The sequence below is a fragment of the Eumetopias jubatus genome, unplaced genomic scaffold (genome assembly GCF_037043125.1).
Source record: "Eumetopias jubatus isolate StellerSeaLion01/CBP00866 unplaced genomic scaffold, mEumJub1_p1.0 scaffold_1, whole genome shotgun sequence".
NCBI lineage: Eukaryota > Metazoa > Chordata > Mammalia > Carnivora > Otariidae > Eumetopias > Eumetopias jubatus.
Window position 1 is genome coordinate 53,308,850 of NW_028274807.1, and position 8,796 is coordinate 53,317,645.

Consider the following 8,796-nt stretch of genomic DNA (forward strand, 5'->3'; position numbering starts at 1 on the left):
GATTATTTCTCGAGTCAATGCCCTATAAAAGCATGACATGCAGAAAGAAGTGTGCAATCCTGACATTATCCTTGGTAATAGGCTGGTATCCAATACTGTGTCCCTGGCAGAGGGAAGAGCAAGTATATGAATATTTAGATAGGAAAGAGAGGAAATCATTCCATTTCTAAGACATTTTTTCCTGAATTTCTTTTCAGAAATAAATACTAGAGCTCTACTGCCTGTCTAAATACCTAGTTGCTGCTTATGGGGGAGGAGGGAGGAAACACTGCCTTGAAAACGGCCATCAGGTAAAGTCATATAATTTAGGCGTGGCTAGAAACTTTTTTTTTTTTTTTTTTAGTTTTTCTGTTTTTAACCAAAGGAAAGTTTATTTTTCTGACGGTTTTATGGACACTGTTTTCTGCAAATATCATCTATAGCCCTGGCTTTCATTTTACATTCACTAGAAATGATTCCCACTTCATTTCACAATCGTCAAAAAATACAAGGTGTCTTTTGGATCCACTAAGGGTTCCTGCTGAACTGATAAGTTCTAAATGAGTCTCTAGTAGTATCTCATTAGGTCAGTAAAGCTATTAAATAGATGACATTTAAACTGAACCAAAGAGCCAGAGCATTACAAATCCCACTTGGATTAAAGTTTCCAAGAAAGCATTAGTTAACCCATTCCTGAGTATCATCCTTGCAGAAGAAAGCTCACAGCTGATGATTCTGTGGGGGATTACCTCCAGCCCCTGACAGGAGACCAGGCCCTCAGGGCTGTGTAACTGAGTGGGCCTGTGGAGTCTCAAGGTTTCTATCCACCTTAGAATTCTTAGACCAACACTGAAATGTTCAAAAACAGGCAAAAGATTTCAAGAGAAAAAAAAGCAAACAACTCAATATTAGAGACAAGACAATTTGTTAGCTTATCCAAGTGAATTCTTATTTTACCCTTAGTATCACTGAATAAGACTAGGTATTATAGGATGGGATCGTCCTAGCAGTCATCTTGCCAGTGCATATAGAAGCTGTAAACACTAGATTTTTCATAAAGCTTAAATATTCAGCTTAGTAATTACAGTAATTGCGTTGTTCACGAAAAGGAAAATTTCCATTAATTTGTCTTTCCATGTATGTTTGCCCTCCTTTTGTGCCACAGTTTTGCAGTGAGAACTCTTCGAAACAGTGCAACGCCTAAATACTGGAATTAAGAATTTAATTCTGCTCACTATTTCTCATTTTGTTATTTTCCCCATGTAGTCCAGATATTCACTTTAATGCTTTTTTTTACCAGAGCCTTTTGAGAGCAAAAGGCAGGCTCTCGTTTCCCAGCGTTTAGTCACACAGTTTGATAAATGTTAAATCATCTTCCTATTCTAAATAAACATTTGTTGTGTCCTAAATATAATTTAAAAATCCCACTTCATCTTATTATGAAGCTGACATTTACAACATTTATTTTGTGTCAACTATAAATTTTAAAATCACAATCTCATGGAGCAAATGGGACATGTATATGGTTTATTAGAATACAAAGGCAGCAAGCACTTTTAGGAAAATCCAAAGTCCTTCCTTGTTCTAAGGTAGGAAAGCTTCAAACTGGTTGAGGAGCTCAGGATAAGCTCACTAAGAACTTCGCATTTGAGACAGGATTTGGAAATGTATTCGATTTCAATGCAATACTCTATGTATTTCATTTTTCTTATTTTATATGATAAAAAGATTCAAACATCCTAACAAAAGATACAAAACAGGAAAGCAGGATTCACAGATTTTATCTGGCCCTCTGTGTATATACAGCATTCATGAAAATTGTATACAGTTGATTCTATTTTTCACATAGCAATATCACAAGATGAAGAGATCATGTTCGTAATTATTGGGAAACAGGTACTACAAACGAACAAGTATTACCTTTACCTAAATATGCAGTCCGTTGGCTGATTTGTTAGTTTTCAAGGAACATCCTGCTAATCTTTTACTGATTCCATTATTCCCAAAAAAAGAAATCTCTGACTAAAATTGCACCTTACTGAAATGAGCCTGAAATAGAAGGATTTGCATGAATGGCCTCATCGAGAGCTGCACACTAGCCACAGACCAGTGGAAATCTATCACAATAATGCTGCTTCCCCTAGTTTCTGCTTTCCAATCTCACAAAACTCCAAAGTTACTGACAATAGCATTTACTTCAGCAAATTTAATATGCCCTTTAAACTCCCACAAGTCGGATGTACAGTACACGACACAAACAGAATGTACACTCGACGTGTATTTACCTCATCCCAGAATGTCATCTCCATTTTAAATATACTACCTCAGGGTTCCTAATAAGACAATCAGGGATCAGAGGATGTATCACACCTTCTTTCCCCACACCTTAGCTGAGTAATCTCAATGGGGACATTGATTCAGCACAAAAATGTTCTGAGTGCCAACAGCTCGGAGCCAAGACCTGAAAATACAGCATGAACCCAAGAAGCAGAAAACCCCCTCTTCCCATTTACACTCCAGTCAGGGGAGCCGACAGCAATCCACGTGCCTAGGTGAGGGTGCACAATGGGTACATATACAGCACAGCAGAAGGTACGATGAGCTGCAGAGAAAGCAACCTAAGCCAGGTAGGCAGGCAGGTGTGTGATGGCCTAGACAGGGCACAGGGCTCTCAGTAGCGGGCTCCCTGTGTCCACACACTGCAGAAAGTGAGCGAGTGGGCCTGGAACCCTGGGGAAGAGCACTCCGGTCAGAGGGGCACACGTTGCGACGTAGGCAGAAAAGCAGGGCAGCTGGGGGGTCAGGTCAAGTGAGAAGGCTGGGTGCGGAAGGTAAGAGATGGGGTCAGAAAGGAAGAAACAGATGTCACCGCCCACTCATATTTGTATTTTGTTCTTTTTCATGTACAGTCTCACTAGTGTTACATTCTTCCAGACTCTACTTCTTTCATTGTTCTCCTTCCTGAGTGCAAAGTTTAATTAATCTGCAGTGAATATGAAAAGGTCTGAACTCATTCAGTGTGAGGGCAGAATCGGTAATGAGATGGAAGGAAACCACTAATTTATTCCATCTCTGCTTAAGCTTTGGGCAATGGGCTGCTCCCTTTTCAGGAGCCCCTTTCAAATCCCTGCCTCCTAGGCCCTCCCAGACCCTCAGCTAGTCATTCAGGTTGTGCAATCCAAGAATATGCTCTCCAATATGTGATGGCCCTGCATCTTTGGAAACCAGCCAGACTAATCCAGGAATGAAAAAAAGACCTGTCTTGCATGGTATATACTTCAAAGAGGGGCTGGCCCAGAGCAAAATGGAGGAGGAATTCAGAGGTGACTCTGCTCTCTGAAAAGGAGCCACCAGCTACAAACCAGCAGAATCCTGCTCTTTCTGCTCCCTGTCAAGGGAGAGCTCTATTACATTACCTGCACCGGACAGTGAGCAGGAATGGTGAAGGCAACAGGGAAAACAGTCAGAAATCCACCTGCCCAAATGCCATGAATTTCTATGTAAAAGAGAGACAGGAGATTTTTAAATAAATTTTAACGTGGATAGAAATGCGTATTTTGGGGCACCTGGGTGGCTCAGTCGGTTAAGCAGTTAAGCGTGTGCCTTTGGCTCAGGTCAGTCATGATCCCAGGGTCCTGGGATGGAGCCTGCATCTGGACTCCTTGCTCAGCAGGGAGCCTGCTTCTCCCTCTACCTGCCGCTCCCTCTGCTTCTGCTCTCTGTCAAATAAATAAATAAAATCTTTAAAAAAAAAAGAAATGCAAATTTTATTTGTGCTCTATTATTAGGTTTATATTAGATGACCCATATACAGATTGGTCATATAGCTTCAAATTTGTTTATACAAATGCTTGGGTCAATAATAGAGAAAATACCACTGTAGGAAAACATTTACAAAAAATGGATTACAGATGACTAAAGACCTAAAAGATAAAAAGTGAAGCATAATACAATATATATAAAGAGGAATAAAATAAAAAGTATTACATAATAGAGGTTTGGAGGGCTTCCTTAAATAAGATTCAAGTGCTTAAAATGGTTAAGCATTTTAAAATTAAAAATTTTAAATTTGTAATCATAAAAGGCTCTGTTAACAAAGTTAGAAAACAAATAACAGATTAGGAGAAAATATTTGCAATGTATGTAGCAGTAGAAGGATTAGGAATCAGAATACATATGAAGAACTCCTACAGATCAGACCACTCATAAAAACTGTAAGGGGCAAGAAATATGAATAGATCATGGAAATGGAAATAAAGAGATGCTCAACTTTTAGTAATTAGGGACCTATAACAAGATATAAATTTTTAGTTCTATTAACTAGCAAAATTTAGAAGGTTTGATACTATTCAGTTGTGGCAAGGCTGTGGAGAAATGGACAAAGCTTTTGAAGGATAATTTGATAGCATCTATCAAAATATAAAATGTGCCTCTTCCTTTACCCAGCAATTAAATTTCCAGGTTTTTTTTTCCTTTTAATCTAAAGTGATGTTAGTACAAGGAGGAAAGAGTCACATGTAAGGATGGAAATATTAGGAGTCACATGTAAAGATGCAGGTTTCCTCCTAATGGTAATAAAATGGAAATATCCTAAATGTCCATCAATAGGAGCACAGATACATAAACTATGAAGGAACCCATACTCTGGATACCATACAGCAGTTTTTTAAAAATTAAGGGTATCTTTTTATACCTATGGTTTTCAACTGAGAGCAATTTTGCCCACCAGGGGACATTTGGCAATGAACATCTGGGGACATTGTTGGTTGTCACCACTGGCAGAGGGGGAAGTGTTACTGGCATCTAGTGAGGACAGTCAGAGATGCTGCTAAACATTCTACAATATACAGGACACCTCGCCTCCAAAGAATCATCATACAGTCCCAAATACCTACCGTGCCAAGGTTAAGAAACCTTGCTTATACTAACAGAGAAAGAACTCCAAGCACCATGTTAAGTGAAAAAAACAAGCCAAACAACAATACATATAGTATTATGCCGCGCTGAAAAAACAAAATATAGGGGCGCCTGGGTGGCTCAGTCATTAAGCGTCTGCCTTCGGCTCAGGTCATGATCCCAGGGTCCCGGGATCGAGCCCCACATCGGGCTCCCTGCTCTACGGAAAGCCTGCTTCTCCCTCTCCCACTCCCCCTGCTTGTGTTCCCTCTCTCGCTGTGTCTCTTTCTGTCAAATAAATAAATAAAATCTTAAAAGTATATATATATATAAATTTAGAACTCTGCACACATTTGTGTATAAATATTATTTATCTGGAAGAGTAGATAGTAAAACAACCATGTTTAACTTCTGGTGGGGGAGGAAACTAAATATAAAATAAAGGAGGCAATAATGCTTTATGTTTTTCTGTATAGTTTGAAATTTTCTCACCAAGCACATTTTAAGGTATTATCCACGTAATTAAAAGAATAAAATTAAAAATGCAGGAGCAATATCCCACTCATTCTAAGAGCACTGAATAAAGTTCTCACTTTCTCTCCTGAGCTTTGGAATCTCTAACAAACCATTCCCTATTCTTGTGTTTTATAGTCTGAAAAGTAGTGATGGTGTTAACATTTGTTTCAGTAATGGTTATGATTTAAAAGTACTTTGAATTCCCTAGGATACAGTTGCTCCTACAGGCTGAATTATATTCAGCCCAAAATTCAATTGTTGAGGTCCCAACTCTGATTCCCTCAGAACAGGTCTTTAAAGAGGCAATTAATTTAAAATGAGACCATGAAGGTAGTACCCTCATTCCACATGGCTGGTGTCCTTATAAGAAGAGAAACACCAGAGATACTGCACACAGAGGAAAAGTCCCATGAAGACAGAGAGAGAAGGCAGCCATCTGCAAACCAAGGAGAGAGGCCTGATAAGAAACCAAACCTGTGGATACCTTGATCTTGGACTTTCCAGCCTCCAAAACTGTGAGAAAATCAATTTCTGTTGTTGAAGCCACCCAAGTCTATGGTATTATGTTATGGTGGCCCTAGCAAACTAATGCTGTTGCTGTATAAGAACACAGCAAAAATAAAATTATCTACTGGTTCCTATCCCATTCTCACTAAGAAAGTTAAAGGCAAGAAGCAAACAAAAGTTATTGAGCTGGTTTCATTTCTCAACTGAGATGAATACAGCAAGTGAAAGTAAATCCATACTTCCAGATGGCAACAGGGCTGCATTCCTGATTGCTGCCACTATGAAGTTATTGTCAAAGATTTCTGTGACAGACCCTCCTTCCATGCCCTGTGTTCCTTCTCCTCCCCCTACCAATTACCTGCTAGCATACATACCCCGGGCTGTACATCTGCGCTTACAGACGTCACACAGTCTGATGCCACAGCATACAGCAAAAATGGGAGAACTGAGATCAGACATGAATTTGACTCAAGATGACAGGGAACTGATCACTTCTTTTCTCCCCTTTATATTTCCCATATATGAATGGCTCCTTCTTCACAGAATAAATAAGAGGAAAAGAGCAGTGGAAATCAGAGGTTACAAAGACCTACAGATCTGATTCTGGCATCAGATTGAAGGGCAAGAAATATACTCTAGATTAGTTAAAAGGGAAGCCAGGTGCCACATGGAACCCTGGAATGCCACCCCTCCAACCAACCTTGCCAAAGCGGGGTGACTATGGAGGAATAAAATGGCAGGCTTTGACAGAGGGAGGGCCTGACATGGTACCCCACATCCTCTGTGGCCTTGGTGTAACATGTAAGTAATCCAGAAGCTTCCTTTGTCCCAGAGGGAACAGCTGATGCTGCTGCCTGGAGAGCTCACCTGCTGGGGTAGCACAGAGAGAAAAGTGATCCTGAGGAAGGGAGCCAAAGGGCCAAATACCAAGCTGGGGGTAAGAGGGAGTCATCACCAAAGGTAATCAGGGCATCAGAAATGTACAGGTGGGGGGCACCTGGATGGCTCAGATGGTTAAGCGTCTGCCTTCGGTTCAGGTCATGATCCCAGGGTCCTGGGATCAAGCCCCACACCAGGCTCCCAGTTCAGCAGGGAGTCTGTTTCTCCATCTCCCTCTGCCTCTCCCCCTGCTCATGCTCTCTCTCTGTATCTCTCTGTCTCAGATGAATAAATAAAATCTTTTAAAAAAGAAATGTGCAGGTGGGGAATGGAGAAATGCTAGGAACAGCCTAACCTTTTAGAGCCCACTGCACTACTACGCTGAGAAAACAGTAGCAGACACGTTAATGACAAGAGGCAGCGAGGCAGACGTCTCTGCCCACACACAAGCAGAACAAGACACCCTCCCCCAGAGGTCTGGCTGCACCAGAGCTTCCTCCCACCCCCAGTCCACTACTTCCCACCCATCGCAGCAAGTAGGACTTAGTCTCCTCCCGCACAGACCTGCCTTCCTGGGAAGGAAGAGATGGACGTGGTACCACCTGAAAGGAAAAAAACAGCCCTGACAGTGAGGCTGAGCTTTGAACAGATGGAATATTTATCTAAAAGAGGCTGTTATAGCCAGAAGAGACTTAATTATCGCTCATGATCAAATTTAAGTTTTCACCTCACTAGCAAAAAGGGGTCACGGTGCCTGATAAAATCAGTTAGAGAAAAATCTCAAAGCTTCTCTTATTCCCCTCATGAGTTGAGCTGCATGTTTCTACTTTCCTTTCTCACATTTTAGACAATTTTTAATAAATAAAGCATAAATGTGAAGGACCCTCTGGCAGCCGACTGAAGAGACCACTTTATAAAATGGTGGGTGCTTGCAGCACCCTGGCAGCAGGCACGTGGCCAAGGGTTACGGTGCGTGTGTGAGCTGCAGGCCCACAGAGTCAACCCCCTGCACAGGCTGAGGGTGGAGGGATTCTGGCAGGGAACAAAAGAAAAGGAAAGACCTGGGCATCCACACTCCAAGAGGAGCCCCTGAACCCTAGCTTCTAGACCACCACTGACAGACATTAGTTTGTTGTCTTGGCTGCTTTATCAAGAGAAGTGCAAAGGATGTAAAAAAGAGGACACAAGAAAGGTTTCCCCTCTTCCTTATAAAAATAACTACGTATTTGCAAGGCACCCTTCAATATTCCAAGGGTTAACTGGGTATCTTGCTTGATTTGCATGCTCCTAACTTCCATTTGAATATATCATTATTGCTGTAAGTAGATGCAGATGCTTAAATTAATTTTATTGTTAATGCCTCAAAGCATTTTTAGGAAAAGTGCACAAATCTTTTAAAAATCCAATAAATTACACAGAACCTTAATTTCAAACTTTGCGTTACACCTTCAACTGAGGAAGGACATAAAGTGTTCTTAAATTTAGATCTTGCTTTTATCACCAATTCAATAAGTATTTGACCTACTAAAGTGGACAAGACACACTCTTGGTATGTTATTTATGTGCTAACAATCCCTCATTAGAAAACTAATTACATAGGGTGCCTGGGTGGCTCAGTTGGTTAAGCGACTGCCTTCCGCTCAGGTCATGATCCTGGAGTCCGGGGATCAAGTCCCACATCAGGCTCCCTGCTCAGCGGGGAGTCTGCTTCTCCCTCTGACCCTCTTCCCTCTCATGCTCTCTATCTCTCATTATCTCTCTCTCTCAAATAAATAAATAAAAAATCTTTAAAAAAAAGAAAACTACATATTGACAAAATTGATAAGAAGCTTACAAACTATCTTATTAATCTGCAAATAATGATAACTTGTAGGCATATTATGTTCAGCAAACACCAAAAGAAATGAAACTTTCTTTGGAACCATTCTATAAAATGTCTATTCACCCACTCTACCCTCTAGACACAGACTCCCTGACTGCAACTGTCAGCAGAAATTTCCTCAATTCAGTTAATTATAC